Source organism: Poecilia mexicana, unplaced genomic scaffold (genome assembly GCF_051168715.1).
Source record: "Poecilia mexicana isolate PSO_F unplaced genomic scaffold, ASM5116871v1 scaffold_7, whole genome shotgun sequence".
Taxonomy (NCBI): domain Eukaryota; kingdom Metazoa; phylum Chordata; class Actinopteri; order Cyprinodontiformes; family Poeciliidae; genus Poecilia; species Poecilia mexicana.
The window spans coordinates 3,685,852-3,699,555 of NW_028263376.1; the positions used below are offsets into that span (position 1 = coordinate 3,685,852).

The 13,704-nt window shown below is 39.8% G+C and overlaps 1 protein-coding gene across 1 annotated transcript in view; it reads left to right on the plus strand.

Annotated features, from left to right (window-relative positions):
• Positions 1 to 13,704, plus strand: part of plxna1a (plexin A1a) — a 311,405-nt gene that overhangs the window by 186,943 nt on the left and 110,758 nt on the right. The gene's annotated exons all lie outside the window — the stretch shown is intronic.

The window sequence follows — 13,704 nt, forward strand, 5'->3', positions numbered from 1 at the left end:
ATATGCGGGTGTGCATAGCAACCATAGTGGTGCAGCTGGGAGCCACGCAGCTCCTAAATGCATGTGTGTGTGTGTGTGTGCGTGTGTGTGTGATGGGGTGAATTAGTGCTGCTGTGAGTGGCCCAGCAGCAGCTGTTGCACTCTAAGCAGCGCTAGATTTATTCACTTATAAACAAGTCAGGGTGAATGGGTATGCAAATGGAAGCATGCGCTTGTCGTCCCAAATGTTATATTTGCATGAAAGCCCCTCATCCACTCGTGGGGCCCGCTCTTTGTCAAGTTCTCTGACTCTCCCTGGCTTGTGCACAAACATGGTAGACATTCATGGTAGACGAAGAAAATATCTCAAATATTCTCTGTAAAACGTTTTTTTTTTTTTTTTAATAATGGACCGACTCATTACTGGATGCTACATATTTTCCCCCGAAACTTTCTATAGCATTTCCTTCATTTTCTTGTGACTTGTCAGATTTCTTTTTCCCCTTCTTCTCCTTTTGTGCTGCATGGATGCTAACACACTCAGCTATTCATTCGCTGCTGCCACTTTTCTCTTGGTTTTTCACTCACTTCCATCTTTGTTTTTGGAAGAAAACTGAGATGTTGAAAGGGTATAATCAGGAAAAACATGCCGCTCGGTGCACTCAGCGTGGGTGGGTGTGAAGTAGGTGTGTGTGGGTCTGTGTTGTATGTGGCTCTTGGGTTGGAGGCTCTAGGAATTTCCTGTTTTTTTGTGTTTGTTGTATGATTTCCTGTGTGCATCACCACTGAGTTTAGCTTAAAGCATCTCTAGGAAATATTCCAGCGGCCTTCAGATATACAGACACAGATAAGTATGATGTCACCTCTTGTAAAAGATTTGTTAAAGCCTGAAAATAACTCCTATCTTTCAAAGCAGCAGCAATCTCACTCCGAAACACTGAAACAAACTACATATTTTCTAGGAGTTAGGCAGGGGTCCGCAACCTGCTGCTTCAGAGCCACCAGCAGATCTTTCACAATGGCTCTTAGTAACTTTGGCGAAAAATGAAAAAGAACCAGGTTATATTTGTAAGCTCATGTATAATAACAAATGCAAGTTTTTAACAGTTTTTCAGTTTGTCCCTTCTGTATTTGCTTTGAATATCCACAGAGAATGTCACAAAACACACTATTGATATGTTTTTAGTAGAGATGCACCGATTCCCTTTTTTTTTTATTACCGATACCGATATCTGAGGTTTAGTATCGGCCAATACTGATCCGTTACAGAAAAACAGCTGAATTGACTCAAATGTTTTTTAATCACAGACATAAACACACTGAATTACAAATTGATTTAATAACTCTGCACCAGCAGAGGTGCTATGAATGCTGTGCCATGCATTCACACCCTCGCAGGTACCTGAAAACTAACTAATGTAGGTTTTGTTTAATCCTAATCTTTATCATTATCACAATAGTTCCACAAAGTATCACAATAAAATTCTAAGTAAAATTATAAAAGTCTAATGTCTCCCACCCTTATTTCGTGGGCTACAGTTGGTAGAGTTGCAATCAGAAGGTTGTAGGTGTGATTCCAGCTTCTACTTGTCACTTAACCCCAATTTGCAACTTATTTTAAGATGGGATTTTTTTCTCCTTCAAAGAATACATTTCTTCAAATTAAAAGCAGGGCATCTTTAAAATGTTCTGTGTAATAAGAAACAATTCTGCCAATAAATTTGTTGCACATGTAGAAGAGCAAAAGTGTCTGGCTGCTGTTTAAAGTGTTTAGGAGAGTTAAGTCTGAGAGCGGAGGAAGAAATGGTAAACAGGAAGTTGTACTCGTCCCACAGCCACAGACCGATCACTGTTATTGACGCGGCAGACAGCGAGGAGACAGCTCCGGGCTTCCGATGCATCCTCCTGCTCTCTGTCATTGAATAGGTAGTATTTTGAAGCCACGCATATGCTCACTTTGGCCAACAGCGCTAGTTTTGTCACACATTTATCTCCTCCAGTCTCGATTTTGTTCCAATTTGCCAGTTCGTAGCCTCCGCTGAAGGCAATATTGCCCATCACTGCTGCCTGGAAAAGTTTCCCCCTGTGTCATTAGCAGTCAGTTGCCGGAGTGATTGAATTCACAGTACACTGGTTATATTCCCAAAGGCATTTGTCATATTTCTCGAGGCTGACTTCACTTCATATCTGATAAAACTCATAGCATCTGTGAAAATGCGGCGTTGGTAAACTCGCCAAAGATTCCCTTTTCTTCTCAGCATGCATGTAAAAAGATAACTTAGTTGTTTTTTTTGGGGCGGCGGGGGGGCAGTGTTTTACCCTTTTTTAGGTAAATATAATTCTCCACTGTCACTTCCTGGATTTGTAAATGTATATAAATCAGCTCTTTTGTGGCAGCAGATAAACAGAGAAGCACATTAGAGGCGACCAGGCAGAAAATTGCCAGAGTCGGAGAAACACTTGAGAAGGCCATCAACGGAAAAAGGCGCATAAACACAAACAATGAGAGAAACAAACACCGGCGCAAACAAACAACAGAGGGAAACAGATTTGCCGTGCTCCAGTGAATCCCGGCATTGGGAGCCGGTGGAGCCGATTGGGCTGCGGCCTTAGCGCAACCCCCCCTCCCTCTGGGGTTGGGGGGTGGGTTCAGATGACTTTATTTAGATTCAAGGAAATAGGGAGAAAAGGCAATATTAAAAAACCCCAGCAGAAAACCTACCAGAAAAACTGGTTTGTTTGCATGTTTTATTTTGAGGTTGCAGCCTGCCTTCTTATTCTGCTGCTGATTGCATTTTGCCCGCCTGTTAATTAAGGTGTTCATTCATTTTGTATGTTGTTTTATCACCCAGGATATTTGATGTCCCACAAATAAATTAGTGCAGAATGTGATTGACAGGAGAGATGGATACTGACTCCCAAATAATCTCCTCTGATTTGAGCTTTTAAAAAAGTTCTTACTTTGTTAGTGTAGATTCTCACTCATCCAGGACTTGATAACCTTGAGAGTTTTAAATGAAGGCATCTGGGTTTCTATTGTTATCCTGAAGACCTTTCACCTCTTTTCCAGGAAGCTTCTTAAGTTCTGGAACTTCAGGTTGGAAATATCAGACAAATAATGAGGCGATTGTTATCACTAATGAAGCCAAGAAGCTCACATAAGCTCCTGTTCCTAACCCTTATTCAATTCCCAGTTAGTGTCTTTAACACTAACACTCCTAACAGGACGCCAACGATGCCAACATGTGCATTGTTTCAGTCTCAAGTGATGAGTTTCTGTGAAGTTGACTGGGGAGACAAGCCAAGGCTTCACTGTAGGTGTTAGAAAGATGAAACCAGAGGCCACCTCCTCTGTTCCAGGTTGGTTTTTATGCTGCACATAGTGGCCATCACCATCTAAAATGTGAACCTTATTGTCTTCAAATGAGTGTCATTTTATCACTTTGCATCAAGCCCCACACAAAAAATTTATTTGTCATGACCAGTGGCGCAAAAAGTGGGTATGCATTGTATGTGACGCCCATGGGCGCCATGCTCGATGGGGTGACACGCAGAAAAATTATAGCATATAGCATGTGCAAATGATATGATCAATAACTGATTAGGCACTTCATACACATATGAAGTTGCTTCAGCCACTTTGAAAATGCCCCAATAATAAGTCTGCATTCACCTCAGAAAGTACATAGCGGGGCCCCTGGTCAACATAAAACTATAGATTATTCATTTTAAAATAGTGATATTTTTACTCTGTTTTATCATAGATATGTTAAAATTTGGTCTAAATTGTAAAAGTAGAACACAAACAAAAACTTTGTATGATTTTTTTTTTTTTTTGGTTACTTTTTTACTTCAGAGTAAAGACACATAATCTTGCTCCTTCCATGCAAGTTTAAGGGATTTAATATTTTGCAAAAAAGAAACATTTCTGTCTGTACATGTGCAAAAATGTTGCAGACATAAGCCTCAGTTGGTTTGGGCATTTATTGTATAATTTATGGTGATACATTGCTAATCATGATAAAAAAACATTGACAATTTATCCTGTTGGCAGGATAAATTCCAATTAATGATGGATTTAAAAAAAAAACTCTGTACTGTCAAGATTTAGTTTAAGTATTTTCTCTGCAGTTTATTTAGTGAGAGCATCACTACATATCAATTAATTTGAAAATATAATAAATGCAGTTACTGTGAGCAGTTTAGTGACATAAATCACACGTTTTTTTATATGACTGGTGTCTTAAAGAAATGGGAATGGGAATGTTTTTCTACAGCATTGTTTGTGTTTGTGGGGGTATGATTGTTGTCATGCAGTCACAGCCACACAGTTCCAAAACAAATAAGTAATTATTATTAGTTCTTATTGTCACTTTTATTGTTTTCAGAATAATATCTCTAAATATTTTGAAAAAATGTTCAGTTCACATTGCCCATCCCTACCGCTCTATCTTGTTGCAAAAAGTGGCTCTTGATCTCGAAGGCACTTCACACCTTACTTGTTGGACTTGTTTTCCAGTCCAGCAGCACCGACATTAAAAATACAGATTTTTAAACAACGTTTTGGTGAAATTAAATTGTTTTCTGTTCGTTTTTCCTAATCACGTTTGCAGAAATTGCAGCTCAGAGATGGCTGTTTCTCTCGATGTGATGTATTCATTAAGACAACGCCTGAGTGAAGTCATCCGAATCTGTCAAAGAAAGTGCTCATTACGAGCCAGAGCCGGTTCTGCATCAGCCTCTCCGAAACAGTTTAGTTAACCGTCGAGGCGCTGACCTTTTCAGAATGCGAAAGCGCATCGCGCCCGCTAAGACTCAGCCTACAGTGTGAACTGACTTCCTTGCCGTCTTTCTCCTCATTTTGTCTTGCTCCATTCCCTTCTTTCTATGCTGATCAGATTTCACCTTTCTCCTTCTTTTCCTCCCATTTTTAAAATATTTTTGCTCTCTTTCCTCCAGCCTGGCCTTCTTAAACGTAAAGGAATATGGTTGACATACTTGCTGCTGCACAGAGGTGTGCACCAGCAGCTTTGTAGTCCTGCCTCATTAATTACCATTAGCATGCTGCTTTAGACTCCAGATGTACACAGGATGAATAAAGATACGCAGATCAGCAATAGCTTTCACACCACTAATTAGAGAATGCATCAGCTTGACGACTGAGCCGATCAAACGGTCGTACGTTGTTGTCAAGTTGCACGGCGGCAGAGGACAGCAGCGCACCAACACACACAAAAAGATCAGCTCACGTCATTAAAACCCCTGACGGGTGAAGTTAATAGCACTGATTAATGTTCTACTGGAAGCATCATGTTACTTCAATATGTCTCTGCTAACTTAACAGGCCGGTCACACACTCCCTAACGGCAGCCGGCAAGTGATACGCCCAGTTACACAGCATGAACCACTCTGGAACATTTCTCTATGGAGCACGCAGAGAAACCCAAGGCACTGAAAAAAACAACAAAAAAAGTTTCATGTAAGCATTCAGAGGGTGTGAGAACGACTCGGACCCCCAAACCAAAGGATTTCCTGCTGATATGACGTGACGTTTATAGAGGTCTATGTCCATATCACCCCTACTTTCAGTGGTTTGCAAAATAATTTGGCTTTTCTTCCAGGATTGCTCTGTGTTTAACTCCAGTTATCTCTGATCAGCACACGTTTCAGAGTGGTGAAAATGTGTGTTAAAGATGACCCAAAGTGTTAATTCACTTTGCATTTGGGTCAAAATGTTAAATTTTGGTCCCACTTTCTTGTGTTTGCTACACAACTTATGAACTGCAAGCATGATGTCTTATAGCTTTCTTTGAATCATTTTTTTCTCACCACTCCTCTGTAAAGGCCAGATTTATAAAGCAGAATTAATTCAGTTCAAAACTATTTTATTTCTTCTTTTCCTTTCGGCTTCTTCGCTTTAGGGGTCTCCACAGCGAGTCATCCATCTCCATGTAACCCTATCTTCCGCATCTTCTTGTCTCACACCATCTACCTTCATGTCCTCTTTCACTCCATCCATAAATCTCCTCTTTGGTCTTCCTCTTGGTCTCTTGCCTGGCAGGTCCATCCTCAGTATCCTTCTTCTGATGTATTCTCTGTCTCTCCTCTGTACATGTCCAAACCATCTCAGTCTGGCTTCTTGAACTTTATCTCTGACACATCTGACAGGAACTGTTTCTCTGATTTACCCATCAAAAATTCTTTATTTATCCCAATAATATTAAATGTTGTTGTAACTCATCATCCAAGTATCTTTAAAGAGGCATTGTGGGTAATGAAGTTCTCCGGTAGCTTTCAGACTTGCAATGAATCTGAAGAAACTGTTGTCTAATGGCTGTCATGACCTGCTAATAGCTCAATATCAGGCAGCAGAGATGACATTCCACTTTAACGTGTCCTGCAGGAAACCGTCGGTTGTTAGCAAGAACTGCTGATCCAGCTCCTTTGTTGTTGGAGCTTCTTTTTAAATCTCTTTCTGCGTATTTAGTGAGAAAGCCGAGCAGAGAGGCATTGGAATTGGGTTTGGTTGGACTGAACTTCAATTGGAGGTATCAGGGCTGATTGTTAATTAATTATTCACTACTTTGTGTTGGCCTACCGGGTAAAAATCACGTCAAATGATGTGATTTTCCTTCTACACCTGTATGTCAGGTAGGTAAGTGTGAAGTTCCAGCGGATCAGTATTTACAGATAAGCAAATGCACGTACGTAATGCCAGAAGAAAAGCCTTGGATCTCTCCAGCTCATCTTATTTTCCCCGTTTGATCCGCAGCCCACTGAGCCCTTTCCTCTTGTTAAATGGCTCCCTCATTCCCTCAACAAGTCAATTAGCTGGAGCCAGACACTCTCTCCTTTTGTCTCTCAGCTATGGGTGTCAGAGTTACAGCTGTCTCTTCATTGTTTCAGATTGCCGGGACTCGGGCTGTTGATGCGCAGCTCAGAGCAGACCCGGCTTTGGAAGCTCTGAAGCTGGAACTGGCACAGATCAGGCTTCCCCTTCTCCCTCTGGGTCTTTCTGGCTGGGGGAAGCTGCTTGCCACTGATAGGCTCAACTGTGTGTCCTTTATTGTGTGTGTGTGTGTGGGGGTGTGTGTGTGTGCATGTGTGTGTGTGTGTGTGTGTGTGTGTGTGTAAGCATGCTTATACACAATTTAATTATTCATAGTGTATTAAAGCTTAAAGATGCCTCTCTGATCATTCCCCTGTTTAATGGAGAGCGACAGTGGAGATGAGAAGCAAAAGGTCGAGTATCCACGTTATGGGAGGACTGTAGTGTGGCTCTAGTTGTTAAAGAAGGAGCATTTTAGCTTAAATCACAATATTATACTGTTCAAAGGGTTTATATTACAACAACCCTTTTCCTTTGCACTATTTAAAATACCGTGTTAGAGAGTATTGATGAACCACTACCCCAGTCTCAAGTCTTTTGTAGTTGCTTACAGGTTTCCTGTTTAGCCTGGTAAAAACCATGCCGTTGTTCTATGCGTTCCTTGATCCGTAGGGTCTGGACCCTCAGCTCTTGAGAAATCATTGCTTCCTGGAGGCGTGGACTCTGTTGACGTTTGAAGCCATTGGATCTGATTTTACTGAATTGTTAATGTTTGGCAATGTTGTATGTATGTAATGCACAAGCAGAAATGCGTAGGAAGGCAAGACTTAGTATGTTTTCACACCTAATAGCCTGGTAGTTCAGTTGGGGGCCAACATTTGTTTGATTTTTAACTGGTGCAGTTCTCTTTCCCACTGTACTTTATGAAACAAACCAAACCCTTTGAGAAACCTGTTTCCCCCCTCAGCTCCAGTGGCACTGCACCAGAAACCACTGAAGTAAACAGTGGTATTTATGAAATGTAAAAAAAAAATCAAGTGGTACTAGATTTGAGCAGTTGTAGAATTTCTCTTTTGTCTTTGGCAAAAGACTACGAGCCATTTCTTGTGCTATCCTTAGACTTGCGCCTTTATTTATTTTGCATTTACCCAAAATACCCTGTGCTACAGTCTACTTCTGGCATTTTGTAGAAATCTCCAATCCACTTGGCTTTGACGTATGCACTTGAACCACATCAGAGTTCACTTCAACCGAACTGAGACCTACGTTTGTAGTCAAACACAGTTTGCTGTTTCGTTCCGCAACAGAGTTCCATTCACATCTCCCCAAATGAGCCAGACTGTCTAAGCAAACAAACTGGATTTCAATTAAAGCGGACTAAACAGGGGTGATGTGAACACATCCCTAAATCCACTACCACCTTTATCTGTGAAAATGGTGGGTAATGTGATGTTCACCCCTACATTTTGCCACAAGTTATTTTGTATGCAGACCCCGTTCTGTTTTGGTCTCATCTGACCCAGGCACCTTCTTCCACATGTCCGCTGTGTCCCTTAACCTCACCCTGCATGAAGTAACTTCTCTGTTCCTTGGCCTTCATGCTGCTGTTTGTTTGTACGAACATGACTTGATGCCTGATTCATCTGTTTTCTCTCTCCATAAAGGTCTACAAAAGATCCAGTTTTAGTTGAGCTTGCATTACCAGCTGTATTATATGACAAGAACTCAGAGTGGGCGGTACATAAGTTCAATACATTTTGAGAGTATTCGTCATTGAAACTTGGATCTATTAGGTCTGCTGATTTTAGGAAAAACATGCAGGATGAGAGCAGGAGATGAATGGATAGAAAGGTTTAAAAAGTAATTTGTAAAGGAGGGAAAAGTAGGGGGGAAGAGGATGGCCAGTTGGAAGAAGATGAAGTGAGGACAGCTGTGTTGGAAGGGGGGAAATCATTAACATGAAGCGAGAGAAAAGGCGGCACTTGTCGATGAAAGGAGGAGCGGAGGAGGATGCGAGAGATGTTTAACCATTCGCGAGATGAAAGGATACTTGAGTGTCATGACTCTAACCGCGCCTTGTGTCTCCATAATATCTACTCGATAATTCCATATCATTATCTAATGTTATCTGCCCGGGCTTTAATCTTGTCTTTAAGCCTGGCTTCTGAAAAGCATTTGATTATGGTATAGATTTACATTGCGGTTTTCAGAACTTGCTTTTGTCTGCAGAACATGAAAAACAATCAATGTTAGTGATGAAGTTGCCCTGGATTTTAGGTATCTTTTCCTTATTTCTTATTGGTATTCATAGTATTTGTTTTTGTCTTACCATGGTACCCATACCCTATAAAACTTTCCTTATGTTGCTGTGAAGTTCAATGTATTTCATTGGGATTTCACTTCATAAACCAGCACAACCTAGAAAAATAATATAGTATTATACAAAAAGTAAATCTGGCGCCCGTTGTTAGACCAGGCACACACCATGTGCAGATTTTTATAGATTGTCCAGGGTTTGATTCCTGTTCTCGGAAAACAGTTGGTTGCATGAATCTTTCTAATTCTTAAAATCCCAGTAAAATACATTGACATTTGTTGCTACAACCTTTATTTAACCAGGATAAAGCTCCTTGAGATCAGAGATCTCTTTTAAATGAGTGTCTTGACAGCAATACAGTTGAAGTATAGCAAAATGTGAAAAGGTTTTCTTTGCAAGCCACCATATAAAACACATATGGGAATAAATTGTGAACTCAGTCGTACAAACCTTTGACAATATTTATTGAGTTTACTGACCTTAACTCCTTCCCCCATTGCACTGGCTTAATAATTCTCACCCCAGCCCCTTTGTTGTTCCTAATGTACACAAGTAATCACATGTGGAAAATTGGTTTTAAGACTTTTGTTGTTGCTCACTGTCTCATTGGGTAAATTAAATGACCATTAAACAGGTGAGTGCTGTGAAGGGGAACATTTAACTAAAATGTCTTCCCTTCTGTCTAATTTCTTCCCTGTGGTTGTGTTGAGGTCTTTAATTCACAAGTGGAATAAAGCTAAATATAACTGGAAGGGTTTTGGCTCTGTACTATCCAGCCAAATCCACCCAAACAAGATTTTGAGTTACTTACGTGTTTATACGTACTTATAAACACTAAGGTTGTATATTCTGCTTAATTTATCAGTTGAAAAATTCTGCCATCTTGTACATGGCCTGTTGCATTAAGGTAAGCCCGCATTTAAAGATTGTGTCCCATGTGTACCTTTGTGGCCGAACGGCCATTGTGGTGAGTTGATAATGTCATGATTTGTGGTTGTTGGTGGTGGTGAGAGAGACGCCGGGGAACCCAGGTAGTCATGATGAAAAGATAATTTTAATGAAAAAAACCAGGAGGAACAACAGAAAATCTCAGGCAGCACAGGAACAGACACAGACGTGAAACGAGGGTGAGACACGACGACGATCCGACAAAGAACACTGACAACAGGTGGGACTAAATACACTGGGAGGGTAATCACAGGAACGACACACAGCTGGGATCAATCAAGACAGACTCAGGGGAAAACAGGACTAGACAGACAGAAACTACACAGAAAACACAGATCCTAACAGATAAAATGTGTCTTTAAGAAATTATAAGAATATTTTTGTGTTCTCTGTGCTGAATGGTCATTATTTAAAGTGAGCATAGGTGACATCACACCTGTGTGAGAGGGAACAAAATATGGTTTTGCTACGATATTAAAACAACAATAAATGGATTAGGTTTAGCATCTTATATTAGCAGTTAGCATAATTAGCATGGCTAGCTCCTGAAAAGTTGCAGTATTCCTTAAATCTTAAAGAAATGTGATTCTCAGATTAACACCTGAGATTTCAAACAGCATGAAAAATGACAGAAGAGCTTTCAGGTCTAAAAGTGCAATTTTTCTGTAATCAGTTTAGCCTCGATGTCATTCATGTCACTGATATAAAGCTAGCTATCTGCAGTGTTTTTCATTTGGTAAGAAACCAAAGGATGTGGTCAACACAACATTGTAGCATCTATGGTACATTCACTGATTAGATTATAGGGCCAGAACAGCCAAAAAATGGACAATTCCAAACCCCAAGTTTTTTTCTTGGTGTATCTCCATACAAAACCAAAATATGAAGATGAGAGGATATGCATCTTTTTCCCCCAAAATATCTTTATTGAAATTTTAGCAGTTTAGACAAACAGCTTGAACATTCTGCAAAGTATGACAGCAGTAGTAGTGTTACTTAGACATTGTGTTCAGGCCAAAATAAAATGCAAACAGAAATCAACAAATACGATCCTCATTCAACACTGTGTGTATTCTAAGAGAATTGTCTTTAGGAACTGCGGTTGACATTTTTTTTCAGTCAGTTATACTGTCTTCTGGCATGTTCAGATCCCTGACATACATAATGAAGAGATTCCAGATGAACTCAAACAAATCCTGTTTTCTCTTTAATACACATGCAATTTTTTCCAGAGGGAGGGCAGATAATATCTGCCGCAACAATTGGTTTACAGTCGGTCTAGAACAGTGATATACATCTTTTCGCATTGAGCAAACTTAAGTTTATAAATGTTTGTTCGTATTTAGTATAATTAGGTTTTCTGGGTACAGTCCAAACACAAACAGCTTTGGATCCAATATTATTTGTTTGGAAATTGTTTTCTCAGTTATATCTTTTACCTCTTTCCAAAACAGCATAATTTTCTTACAATACCACATACAGTGAACCAGAGTCCCCCTGTCTTCTGTACATTTTGGACACATATCAGGTATCTCCCTGTTATACATATTGAGGTCCACTGGTGTTTTGTAAATCCACATTAACCATTTGAATTGGATCATTGTAAGAGCTGTGTTGATAGAGCTGGTGTGGGCCAGTTTACATGCTGTTTGCTAATCTTCCTCAGATAACTCTAGCAGTAAATGTTCCTTACAAGTCTTAAGTCTGTCATGAGGTTCTTCAGATGTGACATCTTTGAGTGATAAAACTCTGATATGATACCTTTCTTCAAACTATCCTTTAACATTTTTTCTAAAGTTGACTTGTCAGGTTTTGTCAGCTCATTATGTTGGCTTGTTCTTATGAAGTTTCTGAGTTGAAGATATTTAAAGAAGTATTTCTTATCTAGGTGGAATTTATGTTGTAGATCTTGAAAGCTCATTAGTATGCCTGAGTATGGTACATAAAGATTTGGAGTCATTTGTCTTTCCATGCTTTAAACATTACATCAGCTCCACCAGGTACAAAAACTTGGTTACCCCACAAAACGGACACAATTTGGCTTATTTAAAATGTATTTTACGTCTCTCCATATTCTTATATTTTTTAAAAATGGGTTCTTAAAAACCCATTTCCCAGAAGCATACTAATAACCCATTAGTATGGGTTCTTATTGAATATAAATATGAAGGGAGCGTCAATTTTAAATCCTGAGTCTCCAAGTAAGTCCAATGTGGAGAATGACATCGTGGAACTCAACTGCACAGCATAGCAATACAAGTGAAAATTTGGGTACTTCAAGCCTCCACGATCATAAGGGAGGTACAGTAAGCACTGAGAATAAGTATCTTTACTCTCAGAATTTGAAAACTCTTGTCTTTTAAAAGCAATATTTTTTCCAGGTTAACTGACATTGTTAATTGTGTGACATTTTGACATGAAGAATGGCAAGATTTTAACTCCAGTAAGCCACACTCTAAATTCAGTAGGCACCCAAAAATCTACTATCTCTTTATATTTATTGCCATTTCTAACACATTCACCTTTGAAATTTCACTTGTTTTTCAAACACGAGGAAGACGTAATATGTTTCCCCAGTTAAATTATATGAAAATTATGCATTCAGCTTTGCAATTTTTTAAAGAGTGAATTTTAAAAATTATTCAGATTAAGCTGTAATGAAGTCAGTCTGTTTTTATTCATGCATCTCCAGTATACAATGACATAAAGCCTTTTATCTTTACCACTTCAACTATCTCCATATCCCCACAGGAAAGGGCTGTAAGAGTGGGTGGACACTCCAAAAGGCTTCCAGCGCAGTTCAAAGTGCCTTTTATTGAACAGAAGAGTCCCCATTCTGCTGCGATGGGGTGCCTGCCCTCCTTCCACCTGAGACTCCGACTAGGAACTCAGTTGAAAAGTTTTCTTGTTGAACTGAAGCACAGGGGATGAGTCAAAAAACAAAGATGAAACAAGCTTTGTAAAATGAGTGTCTTTTTGGGCACTATTAAATTTTCTTGCAAGTTAGTATAGTACATATGAGTTTTCTTTGGTGATTTTTAAGCTTTACCAAACCAGATTCAAAACTGATTAAGTTAAGTTACAACCTCATGCCCTTGACTGTGAAAGTTTGAGCATTCATCACTGGCTTTTACACTGACCTTGAAAAGGTTGCCTGACTCCAAGCTGGGTCACAGAAGTCTCTCATTATTCTCTGGGTCGTGATTTAAAATAGATTGTAGGACTCCTTATGGATAGTTCCCATGTGGCAATGAGTACTTTGTCATTCTCCAATGCTATAAAACAAAATTCATCAAATTTTGAACCTGCAGGCCAAAGAAAAAGAGCACAAAACTTCACCTAGACAGACAGTTCTGGATAACTTCTTATCTGACATGTTTCCACTGTGTTACCCTCTGAACTGTACACACACACACACACACACGCGCACACACACGCGCACACACACACACACACACACACACACACACACACACACACACACACACAAACAGGTATTTTAAAGGCAACTATTGATTGGGTAGCTGATGCTTATCGTCTGCATCCTCCTCTTTGACCATCCAGACCTGATAGCATCCCAACAGATAGCTACACAATCACACTTATCCATCAGAGATAAAATTCAGGACAC